The sequence below is a fragment of the Meriones unguiculatus genome, chromosome 16 (assembly GCF_030254825.1).
Source record: "Meriones unguiculatus strain TT.TT164.6M chromosome 16, Bangor_MerUng_6.1, whole genome shotgun sequence".
NCBI classification, from domain to species: Eukaryota; Metazoa; Chordata; class Mammalia; order Rodentia; family Muridae; genus Meriones; species Meriones unguiculatus.
Genome location: NC_083363.1, coordinates 29887885 through 29903684, shown reverse-complemented (window position 1 = coordinate 29903684; position 15800 = coordinate 29887885). Strand labels below are relative to the sequence as shown.

General features: G+C 49.4%; 1 protein-coding gene across 22 annotated transcripts in view; it reads right to left on the bottom strand.

Annotated features, from left to right (window-relative positions):
- Trerf1 (transcriptional regulating factor 1) overlaps nt 1-15800 on the bottom strand; it is a 207588-nt gene that overhangs the window by 66336 nt on the left and 125452 nt on the right. For all 22 annotated transcript variants that reach the window (XM_060369566.1, XM_060369570.1, XM_060369567.1 and 19 more), the window contains one exon: nt 2575-2689. The gene's annotated coding sequence lies outside the window, so the exon portion shown is untranslated. The remainder of the gene's footprint in view (nt 1-2574; nt 2690-15800) is intronic.

The following is a 15800-nucleotide window of genomic DNA, read 5'->3' as shown; positions in this document are numbered from 1 at the left end:
AAGTATTTCTGAGGCCAGCCTGGTCTACATGGTGAGTTCTAGGTTACATAGGGAGACCCTGTCTCAAACACAAGCAAGCAAACAAAATCAAAGTCACAAGTCACGTAGACAAAACTAAATACAGTAATAAAAGAACACATTATTTTATGGACTGTGACTTGTGTTTGTTGCTTTGTGGGTTCTTCTTTTTCCACCCTTTAGCCTCCCTGGTTTCACCCCCTCTCACTAGATAGGAGAGAAAGAAGGATAGAAGGTAACGGAAAGGGATCCCTGAACACAGTCAGGGGATGGAAAGGGGAGACATTATCGTTAGGCCACTTCCTGTTGATTAGGGGCGTCGAGCTCCTTGGGGCAAGTCTGATCTTCACCAATTTCTTGTTTCTTCTTTGCACCCAACTACGTAACAAACCTCAACCAACAACCAGCACCAACCAACCAACAACCCACCTGTCAGGGCCCTAGCATTTATACGCCCCCGAAAAGTCCCCATGATTCCAAACATCGTGCAATAGCAGAAACTTTCTGCAGCTGACAAAACCAGAGCCAGCTAGAGCATGAGGTAAGTCACTGTCAGCTGCTGCGAAGCAGACCCGGATCCCCACGCCCTCGACCAAAACAAAAACATATTCTTATAATATTTCTGTTGTGTTTTTTTTTAAACCAAATTCCAAAATTATCTCTACAATGGGCTTATAGAGTATTTAAGAAAAATTGAAGAGTGTTGAAGAGAGGGTTTTCTGTAATCCGTGTTTTTTTTCACCCACAAGAGATAAAGTATAAAGAATTCTAAAAGAATAGTTTGATACTCATTGCAAACTCTCTCAGGAAGTCTATAACCAATCTACAGAGGCAGCTAACCTAGATCTGTCTGTCTGTCTATGTGTGTGTCTTTCTCCCCACCCCTCTTTTTCCTCCTCTTCCTCCTTCTTATTTTCTTTGAGAAAGGCTCTCTATTATCCACGATGGCCTGGACATCGCCTGCCTCTTCTCCCAGGAGCTGAAACCAAAGGCTGCACCAGCACACAGCCACAGAGCAGAGCCTGCCTCAGTGAATGAGGAATGAAAGACTCCTGAAGGATGGTAAATACAAGCGGAAGAAGCAAGGGACAAGGCAGACCCTAGAACTAATGAAGTCCTTTCCAACTCGGACAGGACAAAAGGGTAAGGTGAGTGAGTGACACCAGTGTCTAGGAATGATTTATGCCCAAAAGAGGGGGTATTGTCATGGCGTACTTCCCCAAATCCAAAGACAGAGGAGAGTCTGGAAGAGGAGGCTGAGGGTCTGGGCGGCAGGGAAGGATCAGAAATTACAGAGAAAAGTCATTCCCAGAGCTAAGAAGAATTTCCCACCAAGTGTCTGTGACCGGCGGTCTTGACAAGACCTAGAATCACTAATCACAGACTTCTGGGTTTCTGAGTATATCCGGGGAGTTTTAGGCAAGGAGTAGTGACCCACACTGAATGTGGGTGACACGATCCCATGTCCCCGGGTCTCAGTAAGCGGACAGAGGAGCGTGGGCTGAACACCAGCCCTCTGCTTCCTGGCTTCAGACACTGTAAGCCCTGCGGCCTCACGCTCTGACCGCCACGTCTTCGTCTCTGTGATGGTCTGGACCCCTCACAGACCGCAAAGCCAAAGTGAACCCTTCCCTCCGTAAGTCGGTTCCGTCAGGCCGTTCGTCACCACAACAGGAAAGCAACTAAAGTTCTCGCCAACGCCATTTCCAATCTAAGATACCCTTTGACCTGTGAGGGAGGGACACAGGTCTTTCTAGCATTAACAGGAATCCTAGACCACAGACTAATCGTTGCTGAGGGGACAGCAATTCCAGCCAGAGACTTTTTTTTTTAAGGTTTGCTTATGTTTAGTCATCCCTCCAGCCCCACATCTCAGAGGTCCACTCATTATTCCAAAGCCCCTAAAAGACCCAAGCACAGCCCCAGGCTCAGGAGCTCTGAGTCCTTTCTGCCCCTATTTGGCCTTTCAATCACCAAAATGAGCACAACTTGCCTCGTTAGGCCAACACACTCCCCATGTATGTGTGCGTGTGACTGCCTGGGCACGTGCTCACTGTGTGTACACGAAGGTCAGAAGTCAACCTCGGGTATCCCTCGTCAGGTGTCTTCCATCTTTTGTCTCTCACTGGGCTGGAACATCCCCTGGATGTTAAGCTTGGTCCTGAGTGAGGTCCAGGAATCCTGTCTCCAAGGCCCACCTTTCCGTCCCTGGGACTATGGGAGCTTGCCAGCGTACCTGGCTCTTCCAACAAGCCATCTCTCCAGTCCCAACACACATATTTTTTGTTTGTTAGTTTGTTTTTGAGCCACACTCTTACTGTGGGTAGCCTTGGCTGGCCTGGAACTTGCTATGTAGACCAGGCTAGCCTTGAACTCATAGTGTGCTGTCTGCCTCCCAAGTGTTGGGATTAAACTCCTTGGCTGTGCACGAGTCTTTTACGTCTACCCTTCCCCCAGCACCTCCTGTTCTTCCAGCGCACCACGAGGGCCCAAAACAGCACATACAAATCGTTTAAACGAAGCAGCTTCTTCGAACAAGCAAGCAAGCAAGCTCACCTTGACCTTGGTAGCGGGTGGCTGCGTCGGGGGCCTGGCTCTGGGGGCTTCTCCTGCGGCTGGCCAGTCATGCTGCTCTCATGCTGCTGGGCAGGGGGGGAGAAGAGACCTGGGTCTGAGGGAAAAGGAGAAGGGAGGGTCACTTTCTCATCACTTAATCCTAGGTCACCATCGCCTGGTGGAGCCCACTGTTCCTAAGCACAGAGAGTGCTTAGGAAACTTCGTTCGTCCCTCGCCCCTCTCATTCGCCAGGGAAGGCAGTGAGCAAACACCCGACAGGCCTTCCCAAGCTGGCTGATGTGTCCGGAAGGACCCCGAGGGAGACGGTTAAGACGACTTAGACCAAGTCCCAAAAACAGTGAGAGAGATTTTAAAGGGAAGCCAGGTGTGGTCGCATGTAATCCCCGCACTCTGGGAGGCAGAGGCAAGTGGATCACTGTGAGTTTGAGGCCAGCCTGGGCTACAAAACCAGGGAAGAGCCCAGGACGGCCAAGGCTACAGAAAAAAAAGAAAAAGAAAAAGAAAAAAAAAAAAAAAGAAAGAAAAATAAGAGAAGAGAAGAAGGAAGGAAGGAAGCTATAGAGCACAGTACTTCTCCAACCGTGTGTGCCAGCGCAGGTACTGTGACCCAGTGCTTCTCCAACTGTGTGTGCTGGCGCAGGTACTGTGACCGAGTACTTCTCAAACCATTTGTCCCCAAAAGTCTGGTTTGTTTTGCACCTTAATGTCTAAGCAAATGAGAAATACTTTTCCACTCTCAGTTTCTGGGCTTCCTTCTCGGACCGAGACTGACCTGTGAGGGAGGGACACAGGTCTTTCTAGCATTAACAGGAATCCTAGACCACAGACTAATCATTGCTGAGGGGACAGCAATGGTGAAGTCCCATTCCTGGAGCACCGCTGGGGTGCCCTGCTGCACAGACCCTCTCGCTCTAGGGCTCAGCCTTCCTAGGTGTCTGGCTGAAGTCTTGGCTCAGAGGAGTGGGAAGGGCAAGAAAAAAAGAGGGACTTCAAAGTCGCCCCCCCCCACTATGGAAAGATAGTTCGAAATGTCTCTCCAGACAGAGGAAGCACAGCACGGACTCCGGCACAGCAGCGCCACCTGTCTGGAGAAGGCGCCACTTGGCAAAGTCCATCTGCCCGGAACTCAGGGCCACCTTTACCTTCCCAGTGTGGGCTCAAGCTGCCTCTCCGAACAGGGACGGAGACCGCTATTAACACGGGTGGGACAGAAGGGACATCTAAGAGGCCGACCGGTGGCCCTTCCTCTCACACCTTGTATGTGACTGTGCGTGCAAGGCTCAAGCGCAAACCTTACTCGGTCGCTCCCCACCGCACTCCCTGGATGGGATGTTCAGTGAACTCGGGGCTCGCAAAACGAACCAGCTGCTGCATGGACCCTGTCTCACTATTGGAATTACGAGCAGGCTTTCACGGCCACTGAGCATTTACGTAAGTTCTGGGGTTCAGACTGATCCTCTGGCTTGTGTGGCAAGCCCTTTAACCACCGAGCTGTCACCTCATCAAAACAACTGGGGGGAGGGGGGACAGTCAGGAGTTCGGCTGCTCTTGCACAGGTTCAGGTTCAGTTCCCAGCACCCACGTGGCGGCCACAACCATTTGCATATGTATGTACATTTATCAAGACGGCTTGTTTTATAGATGTATACATGCATACATATATATACATATATTTATATATACACACATGTATGTATAGATAATACACACGTGTGCATGTCGGAAAATATGGTCAATCAATGTATATTCATATATACATATTTATAGGGAAACCCTTTGTTAGTGACAGCCAGCTTTACAATAATGATAATAATAATAATGATAATGAAAATAAAAAACCCCCATGCCTGCTGCCTTCATGCATGCTGTGCCTGAGGGAGGCGTGCTGAGCCATTCTCACCCATCTGAATGCTCAGGAAGTTCCCAGACCTCCAGCGTCTCTGCTTTTATGTAGTTCTCATTTTAAACTTCAGAAGCAGCCGCCCCGCACAGGAAAACCTCCCCTCTCAGAGGCTTGTTTTCTCTTTAATGCAAACACTGACCTCCCACCCCCGACTCCCCGCTTCTAACCTAAATCATCTGCGGTTTCGGAGTTGGCCGCTCAAGAAATTCTATCGGGAGGGCTGGCGGTAAACATTCCTATGGCAACGGAAGTTTTCTGAAGCAATCTACGTACCGTTCCAGAGATGGTACATCATTAGCCCTGAACGCCGACGAGGAGAGGGTTCTCGGGGAGAGGTGTTTGTGTACACAAAGTTAATACAGCTATTGGCAACTGAACAAACAACAGGCCTTATCGGGAGCCAAGACGTGAGAGGGTGGGAAGCAGGGAAAGGTTTAGTTCTGGGGAGCTGGGAGGTTTACAGCCCTGGTCCTGAGGCTCCCCTGTGGGCCACGAGTCCTTGGAAGGACTGGTCTGCATAAGCTTGAGCTCACACCAGCAACTCAGATCTTCATTTACCGTATGTCAGGCTTGGGGTGCCCCTCTAGCTCCCTGGAGATGGGTTCCTCACAGAGCGACATGTACAGCTACTTATGCGCCGGGGAGACTCAATAGAATGCCTGCTGCAGAAGCAGGGGGCCTTGAGTCTGGTTCCTCACAAGCCATTAGAAAGGCTGGCACACTGGCCGGGTCTGCACTCCACGCTGGGCCGGCCGTTTAGCCGAGTCTGTGACTTCAGGGTCAGTGAGAGGTCTTGCCTCAAAAATAAAGTTAGCAAATGATGGAGGAAAGACACCTGACAACGTTCTCTGGCATTTGCACACACACTAAGAGTACATCTTCCACATATGGGTCCATGCACACAGAAGGAAGCTGAAACTAAGTCGCTCAGTCCATCCGGGCATTCATTTCACCACCCAGCCGCAGGAGTGTGTCTGATGTGCAGGTAATGGACACATAAGTCACATGAGACCACTGTGCCCTGACTTGAGGGAGCTTGCGGTCTGCTGCCAACTAAGTAGGAATTAGAAACAACTGTGACAGCGGTGACCTAAAGAGATGAGGCTGCTGCAGTAGCAGACCAGCACAAGGAAGTCTTACCCACTCCTGGGTCACCACAGGGGTCACTGGACACAGCATGAAAAACAAGGCCTGGTGATTCGTCCAAAATCCAGAAAACTGAATGGCTGAGTCCAGGCAGGAGGCACCAGGCCCTTCTTTGTCCCACCGGATCCCTCCTCCCAGGACAGAGACTGGACGAAGCCACTTCCCTTGTGACCATCAAGGACACTCTCTAGACGGGAGCAAGTCTTTCCAGGGACCCATGGCCAACCACAAGCCGCCAACACAGCCAGATCCACCGTCCTGCACTCTCGTCCTCCGCCTGAGTCTGTTTCCCTCCCGCACAACGATGGTGACAAATGTTGGCTCCTATACTACGTAACTACTGGAATCAGAGACTGAAGTTAAAATAGTCTTAAAATCGCACTGACGTGCGTGTGTGTCTACGTGAGCATCTGTGCTTATCTTTGTGTATGTGTGTGCCTGTCTTTTTGTGTGTGTGTGTGTCTGTGTGTGTGTGTCTGTGTGTGTGTGTCTGCGTGTCTGTGTGACAGTACTCCTGTGAAGGTGACAAGACAGCTTTCGGGAGCTGGTTCTCTCTTTCCACCACACAGGTCCTGGGGGTTGTCAGGCTTGGTGGGGCGTGCTCTCACCTGTTGCCCCAAGATTGAGTCTTGGGGGAACCACATCATTATACAGAAATGAGCACTTTAAAATGGGAGACTGGAAGCCTGAGTCAGAGACGCTGCTCCCTTCAGCCAGAGGGCAGCTGACATGGAAGGAACAGGCAGAGGTGTGTGTGTGTGTGTGTGTGTGTGTGTGGGTGGGTCTGGCATGGAAGGGAGGGACACAGGATATAGCCTACTGGACTTCCCAGACGGGAAGAGGGACCAAATGAAGTGTGGAGAGTTCCCTCTTTGCCACCCGCAGTAAGCTAGAAATTGGCAAAGTGGAAAAGGGGAAAGAAGAGTAGGCTGGGGGAGGAAGGAAAAGAAGGGAGAGAAGAGGAAGAGGAGGGATGCAGCGTGGACCAGGTCCCACAGAACATCCCAGGGGCAGTGGCAAGCCATCGACACAGTGACAAGTTGGACACAGGTTCCCTGGGGGCAGTGGAATCTGGACCCACCCGGGGCACAAAGCCTATGACGGAACTGTCTAGATTAGATGAATCTAGAGAGACTCACCCAGAGCAGAGCAGCATGGGTGGGGCCTGAGATACTCGGAAAATGGGAGCTGGCTACGCACAGCGCTGATTGGCCAGAGCCTGAGACTATGCAAAATGAGAGCTGGCTATGCACAGCGCTGATTGGCTGGATTATGACATATGTAAAATGGGGGCTGGCTACACACCAATTCAGCCCTGTTGTTCTTTTAACAGCAAATGCCACATGACCAGACAGAGAAAGCTCTGCAGCCATGACTTTCCACTCTATGATACCTGCACCCCTGAATTGGAGTCCCAGGGACCATTCCTCCCTTCAGTTGCCTTAAATGTAATGTTATATCCATACCCAAGATTCCAGTCATTCTGTCACACGTATTCCCCTCTGTGGAGACGGTGAAAGGAGAATGCATTTTCTTCTCTACATACCTCCCCCGCCCACGTCATGTGTGCCTGTATATAAGGGGGTTTTAAGGTCAGAGGGCAACTTGCAGGAAGAAGTTGGTCCTTTCCCTTCATCAGCTGGGCCCAGGAGGCTTCGAAAAACCAGGTGCCTGGCTTTCTGGAGGAATTTTAATTCAGAACACGGCTGCTCAGGCAAGTGATCACATCCAAAGACCTTGTAGGTCTCTGTGATTCGGCTGGGAGGCAGCCAGGCTGGGCAGTGGTGGCACACATTTTCAATCCCAGCACCCAGAAGACAGAGGCAAGCAGATCTCTGAGTTCAAGGCCAGCCTCGTATAGGGCAAGTTTCAAGTAAAGAAAAGCTGAGGTCTAGTCATGGTGGTACACGCCTTTAATCCCAAACAATGAAGATAAAGTTAGTTTGTAGAAAAATGGCATCCATGTTTGAAAGTGATGTCTAACTGAGAGGCAGACATCAGAGAAAGACTGGACAGAATAGGATACGACCAACTCTCACAGGAGAGGAAAGGGAAGCTACTTAAGGGAGCAACACAGACAGCGAGAAGGAGGCAGTTTTACTGGGTCAGATATACAGAGACAGGCTGAAGAGACAACAAGATAGACACACGTGAAGACAGAATGAGGCAGGGAATGAGAACGATCCAGAAGATTAGGACACATTGCCAAAGTTAGCATGAGGCCAAAACAGCGAGTTGAACCAGCCAGCCTCGAGTTCAGAAAGAGCTAAAAAGGGTGAGCTTACTCAGCAGTAAGTCTTGGAGGCTGAAAACATTCTAGGCCCACATTAGATTATATGGAGGCTAGAAGCTTCCAGGACTGGGCCCAGGTGAGCAGACCAAGGCCGTAAGCCTCGGAGACGACAATTACATCAAAAGTTACTTTTGCATGGGTTCCAGCACAAACCCACTGGACTAAGGATGGAGGTCAGTCACTAGAGTGCTTGCCTGGCCTGCACAATGCGGTGGGTTCTATCCCCAGTGCCACATAAACCAGGTGGTGGATCACCAGTCATCCCAGGGCTTGGGAGGAGGAGGCAGAAGCACCAGAAGTTCAAAGTCATCCCGGCTACTATAGGGAGAGTTCTGGGTCAGCCGGGGCTGCGCAAGAGATGCTGTCTTAATGAATGAATGAATGAATGAATGAATGAATGAATGAATGAATGGTGTGGCCAACCCTGAGAGCAACTGCCTGAGGGAAGAGGACCCTCTTACATCTTAGAGGGAGCCTGAAGTGAGTTCTGTCAGGACCCTGCTCCGTCTAGTGTTCACAGAATAGACCATCAAATGTTGCGGCCAGAGAGTTGGCTCAGAGGGTCAAGTACTTGCCACTTAAGCCCATTGACCTAAAGTTGATCTCTGAGACAACTGACTCCCAAAGGTATTTTCTGTTGGTTGGTTGGTTGGTTGGTTTGACAAGGTCTCTCTGTGCAGCCTTGGCTGTCCCAGAACTCTCTTTGTAGACCAGGCTGGCCTCAAACTCACCTGTGAGTACTGTGATTAAAGGTGTGCCCCACCACGCCGGGCTTCTGACTCCCAAAAGCAGGTGTGCTCTGACCCCCACACAGGTACACGGGTACCATGGCAAGTACCCCACACCTCCCCAACACTTAAATTGAAAAAAGGAAATGCTACCTTCCACCCTTGAGATTACTTCTGAGGTGACTCTGAAACAAACGCAGCTCACGCATGTGACAGGATATTGTTTGCTCATAAGAAGGTATTAAGTTCCAATAAATGCAAAAACACGGTGAACCTTGAATGTATCATATCAGGAAAAATAAACCAAACACGAGAAACACCCAGAACAAGAGAGTACAGAGAGAGAGGAGGCAGCTCAGTGTTGTCCAGGGCTGGGGCAGGACAGATTAGGACTGCTTCTGGCACAGAGTGTCCTTTGGGAGACAGGACGCTGCCTTGGACATACTAAAGGAAGGTGTACAACATGAAAACACACTGAACGCCACTGGTTTGTATGATGATGATGAGGAGGAGGAGGATGGTGATGATGATGACGACGACGACAGGATCTCATGTAGCCCTGGCTGGCCCCTAACTCACTACATAGCCAAGGATAGGTCTGAACTTCTGATTATTCCCTTGGTGCCCACCTTCTGGATGTGTGCCACCATCCCTGGCTTACATGGTGGTGGGGATGAAACGCTGGGCCGTACACACGCTGGGCAAGGCCTCTGTCAACTGAGCCACGCTCTCAGCCCCTGGCTTGGACTCTTTAGTATGCCCAACAGTTAATCTGGTGTTATATGAAGTTCAGAAAAATGCCTGAAGCTTCTCAGGGCCCACCACGAGGGTCTGGCTGTTTGGCTCTGTGTGGGCCTGGGGACCGGATTCTGAAAGAGCACGCTGAGCAACTGTGGGGTGCATGGTCTTCACACACGGCCTAAAGGGTGGGGCAGATTTCTGTAAATGATTGCTTTTCTTCAGAAGAGTCAGTAACCATGGGCGGTGAGTGTTTGCCAGGCACCGGGTGTTGTGTTTGTTAACACCCCAACTGAGAACCGCACCTCGGGACAGCGTCTCTGATCTGCTTTATAGATGAGGAACCTCGGGTGCAGCGAGGATGTATGTTTGACTCCACAGAACATACTCCCCACCGCTGCCACTGTCTGCTCTACCAGGCTCTTCCGGGTGGACAAGATGACATTCTTGGGGCGTCCACATCCCTAAAAGGAAGTGCTCCAACATCTGGACACTCACGGGGAGAAAACTCTACACCATCAGCCAGTCTGGTGGGTTACACCTGTCTTCCCTGCGTTTGGAAGCAGGAGGCTCCCTATGAGTTCAAGACCAGCCTGGCCTACAGAGTGGGATCCTTGTCTGAGAAAACAAAACAATACCACAAGCAAGCAAGTCCCACACTGTAGTTCATGAACATCACCTTTAAAATTGGTGTGAAGTTATGGGCTGGTGAGAAGGCTCAGCAGGTGCTTCCCGTGCAAGCCTGACAAGCTGAGTGCAATCCCCAGAAGTGACAATGGTAGGGGAAAGCCAACACCCCAGAGCCATCCTCTGACCTCCACATGCACACGGTGGTATGTGGGCACACAGACACACACGCACGATACTAACAATCCAAATAAAAATGTATTAAAATATTCCATAAAGTTACCTCAGGCTCGTATGTGTAACATATATAAGAAACAGCTGAGTATTTATACGCATACTCGGGTCATCAAGAAATGTCATGAATACAGGCAGATGTTCCAAAATCTGAAGTCAGAAGCACTTAGGGCCCCAGACACTTGGGTGAGGGCCACTCAGCTGGATATGAACCAGACCCTCACACAAAAGGGCTCAACTTGTCTTACTCAGAACATGGTCCTCAGAGCTGGGTTCTGAGAGGTTCAGTTTTTACTTCCTTACTGGGGTTGGACTCTGCTGTCTTCACACCACATAGTTCCTGGGTGTGATGGAATGTGTGTTCCACTGGCTTTCCCAGGGACCACAACCGGCTATTTCAATGAATAAAACTAATTAATTAATAATTAATAAAATTAATTAATTTTGATTAATCACTAAAGCGGGAGCTGGAGAGACAGCTCAGTGGTCAAGAGTACATCCTGCTCTTGCAGAGGACCCAGGCTAGGTTCCCGATATCCACGTTGGAGGCTCACAGCCCCAGGAGCTCCTGTCCCAGGGGATCCACGCCCCCTTCTGGCCTCCCTGGGTGCCTGCCTTCACAGGTACATACCCACACAGGAACACACACATGGGTATGATTAAAAATAACACAGGGCTGGAGTCTGCAGCTATAGTTCAAGAGGAGGATGGTGTTACAGCTTACAACCTGAAGGAGGAGCGCAAAGCCACCAAGGCCAGGTGTCCTCCGGTCGATGGAAAGCATGGCTATTAAAATCATACGATTGACGCCCACTTCCCATGAGGAGAAACTCTGGAGGAAGTATCTGAACAGCGTGCCATGGCCGTGTTTGGTTACAGGTACAGGGACTGTGGAACCCGTCCAAACAGGAGAAGTAGGAACCCAAGGTGGGGAGAAGAATCTTCCCTGAGCACCTTCAGGAAACAGAACTCAAAGCGCTGGTATAGTAGCCAATTCAAGTCTAAAACAAAGAGAAGCCAGGACACCAAAACACCAACCAAGCGACCGACCAACAACAAACAAACAAACAAAACAAACAAAACAAAAGGAAACCAGGGGTTTGGAGAGATGGCCTAGAGGATAAGAGCACTGGCTGCTCTTCCAAAGGTCCTGAGTTCAATTCCCAGCAACCATATGGTGGCTCACGACCATCTATGGTGAGTTCTGGTGCCCTCTTCTGATCTGCAGGCACACATGCAGGCAGAAGACTGTATACATAATAAATAAAATTTTAAAACGTACATTAAAAAAAAAGAAAAGGAAAACCAAGTCTGTGATGAAGAAATTGATTTTTTTTCTTTCTTTTGAGAAGATGCAGTGATTCATTTTCTGTAGTAGCTTTGCTAAATAAAAAATGACAGAACCGAGAATTTTAAAGTGTGACTTTCAGATTTGGGAAACTAGGGTGCCCTTGGTCTATGAATCTGAGATAAAGAATTCTTTCTTTCTTTCTTTCTTTCTTTCTTTCTTTCTTTCTTTCTTTCTTTCTTTCTTTCTTTCTTTTCTTTCTTTCTTTCTTTCGAGGAAAAAAGTCCAAAAATATTAAAAAAAACAAAAACAAAAACAACCACTGAAGAAAAAAATTAGTTTGTTAGTTGCATCAGACACTCCACAGCTATAGGAGTGGCACTGGCAACATCTGGAGACCTTTGTGATGTCACAGCAGGGGTGTCTGCTACCAGCTATGGTTAGGGGTCAGGGGTGATGTTAAGCACCGGAAGTGCCCAGACCAACCCCACAATGGCAAATTACCTCACTTCAGATGTCAACAGAGGTGTGTCAGGCACCTGCCCTGAAGGAATCAGGAAAACATCAGAAACGGGAGTTAGGAACTAAAGCACACCTCCTTTCCTTCACATTTACAAACCTGAAGCTACCGTCTAAGCAGCCAGGCATTCATTCTTAGAAAGAATTATTTTTACTATTTTATGTGTGTGCTTGTTTGTGTGAGCAAATGTTACATGTGTGTAGTTGCCCATGGAAGCCAGAGAGGGTGTTAGATCGCCCGTGAGCCACCACATGGGTGCTGGGGACTGAACTCGGGTCCTCTGGGAGAGTAGTCTGTGGCGCACACCTTCCATCCCAGCACTCAGGGAGGCAGAGACAGGCGGATCGCTGTGAGTTCGAGGCCAGCCTGATCTACAAAGTGAGAGAGTAAAACTGTCTCAAAAAAAAAAAAAAATTACATTTACATTTTTGTGTATGTGTGTGGCTGTTTGCTGACAGATCAGCCCAGCCAAATGGGCAAGCCCCGGGCCAGTGAGAGACCACGACTGAAAAACAAGCAGAGTGACTGAAGAGCAACAGGAGACCTCTGCTTTCCATACATGTGGGCACACACACATACAGCACTCCCCAGCTCCCCGCCCCACCCCCACGCACAGAGGAACAACCCCAATCTCTCACTCCCTGAGTGGACACGATGGACCAAATCAGAGGACAGTCAAGCTGACAATCTCTGATCCAGGTCCGAGAAGCCTGGGAATCTGAACATTCTTGGGAATATTCTGGAATGAACACGGAACCCAGCACAGCCATGAGCACTTAGTCCTCTGTCCTTTACACATCTGGGTAATGCATCTTCCCCCATGGGGGCTGTCCTTCCCTAACTTAGCTCTTCAACACGCCTTGGTGTCAGTTGTGGTGTGTAGCATGGAATGGCAGGCGGTTCTCCTGCACGGAGAAGACATGGTTGGTGGGCGCAGACGTGGGTGCCACTAATACCCTCAACTAAATGCCTGTCCGAATACTTTTCTTGCCTTTCAATGAGGGCCGCCAGACCTCTCCCAACTTCCCACAGCTGGTAGTGCTGTGCCTCTGTCCTGACTGGCAAGCAGGCATGGCAGGCCGGAGAGAAAGCATGGGAAAAGTCCAACCCCCTCCTTCCAGTGGACCAGGGGTCAGGGGCTGCCCCCCCCTGCCCTCCAGACTGCCCAGGGCTCGGCACCTCACTGGTGCTCCTCAAGGTACATCTTCCAGAGCACGGCTCAACTCTGAGTCACCCGGAGCGGAGAAGAGACCTTATAAAAATAACTGCAGGATGAGGCTCCTCTATTCACAGGTTCCCAGGATTCATGATACAAAGAACAAAGAGGCCGGGCAGGAAGCAGAGGAGGGAACAGTGTTCCCATCAGGTGTCTTCAAGTGACAGGCCGACAGCTCACTCCTAAGCATGCTGCTTGTTCTTGTTCTCTCTCTCTCTCTCTTTCTCCCCTCCTCTCCTCCCACCCCCCAACTTATCTTGGTGTGGCACAGACACAGGGGTCTACTCTGTAACCTCCCCCTTGTGTCCCCGTCACCTGTCCCTGCTTCAGTACACACAGGCTCGGGTGTGCCCTCTCCTGTGCTATCTCCTGAAGGCTCCCAAGCCTCCGCTGAGCACTGGGTGAGAGCGCTGCCTCTGCCACCGGGAGGTGAAAGCCAGCAGGGTTGGCCAGGTCCCCACTGGCATTGGAGGCAGCCTCTGAAGACCCCAGGAATGCTCAGAGCGTCCCAGGCTCCACTTTCTGGAGACACTGTCCACAGGAACCATGGAGGCAGTGATGGGGAGCCGAGATAAGAAAGAATGCAATAAGAGGCGAAGGGGAGGGATGAGGCTGGAGGAAGGAGGGAGAAAATGAAAAGCTCCTGGGGGTAGGGACAACAGAACATGAAGCTTTGATTCAGCACTTATTAACACACATCACAGTGGTGGGCCTGACCTCTTACACTAATTAAATATTAACTAAAAGCTACTTTTAGGCAAGCATATGCACATGATAGGAAATTAAAATGTCGACCCGGGCATGGCAAATACAAATTACAATTAAAGTCAGAACTGCAGCCATGGCCAGCCAAAGGGACTCCGAGCAAACAGGATACTCGGAAAAGCCTTAATGAACATCTTTGTAAACACCCTTAGGGAGTATGTTTTCTTGTAGGGGTACCCAACTTTTTAACATTGTGATGCCACTCTGTCACCCACGGAGTTTGTGCAGGAGAACTGTGCAATCGAAGTTACCAAAAAGACATCTCAAAATGATGCCACATGGTTTAACAATTTAGTCCTAGCACTCCGGAGGCAGAAGTAGGCAGTTTTGTTTGTTTGTTTGTTTGTTTGAGTTCAAGGTTAGACTGTTCTACATAATGAGTTCCAGAACAGCCAGGCCTGTATTTAGACAGACTCTAAACACAAAACCAAAATACAAAAACCCAACCCTCCCAAATAAAAATATTTTATTTATTTAGTGTTTGTGTGTGTGTGTATATACGTGCTCAAGTGTGTGTGTGTATTGTAACGTGTGTGCTATGTGCTCTCAGGTATGTCTTTGGACATGTGTGCCATAGTTAATGTCTGCCAGGGGTCAGTCCTTTCCTAACTATGGAGCAGATGGGAAGACTCCGGTTTGGTGGCAAGCACCTTTACCCACTGGGCTCTCTTGCCAGCCCTGGAAATTCCGTTTTAACAGAAAAAAATGCAATAATATAAAACATTTTCTTTTAAGTTATGTGTACCTGTATGTACGTATGTATGCAAGCATTCGTGTGTAGGTGCCTGAAGCTTTCAGAAGAGGTGTCAGATCCCGGGGGCTGAAGAGACAGGCAGTTATGATACAGTATGATGCTAAAACCAAACGGGTCCTCTGGATGAGCAAACATGGTCCTTAACCGCTCAGCCTTCTCTCCTGCCCTGGAGACATTTTTTTGTGTCCCGACTGGGGAACTCTGATTGGCATCAGGTAGTAAGGTAGTCACTGATGGCATCAAATGTATTATATTGATGAAGCCAGCATGTCTCAGCTAGGCACATGATGTCAACAGAGTTGAGGCTACAAAACCCTGGGGCTGGGTCCTGAAGGTGGGGATGCCCAGAAACATTGTGAGGAGAAAAAAATAAACAAACAACAAAAAACACCAAACATGCCTGTAATACCAGAAATGGAGAGACAGACTGGCAGGCCTCTGGGGCTTAACTGGTCAGCTAGTAGCCTACTTGGAGAGATTCAGGCCAAAGAGAGACCTTAGCTCAAAAACATGGTGGGCAGTTCTCAGGAATGACAGTGTATGGGTATCGCTTGGTAGATACACAGATGCACGCACACACACACACACACACACACACACACACACACACAAAACCAACATTATCAAAAGCAAACCCACCCAGAATCAGACCATCAGAGAGAAACAACTCAAGCTGAAGAGGGACTTATGTGGGTGTCAAGGGAAGAGTTCCACCAAACCTAACACCACTGCCCCCGGAGTATGCAAATGAGGAAGCAAGAACCTAGAGTATATAAACAAGGAACCAAGGAGCAGGAACATGCAAATGAGGAACCAAGAGTATGCAAACGAAGAATCAAGAACCCGGAGTATGCAAATGAGGAACCAAGAACCTGGAGTATGCAAATGGGGAACCAAGAACCTGGAGTATGCAAAGGAAGACTGTAGAAGCTGGAGTGTGTGACCTTGGATTTGGTCACCACCACAGAATAGGTATCCCCTGCTCTGCTGCAC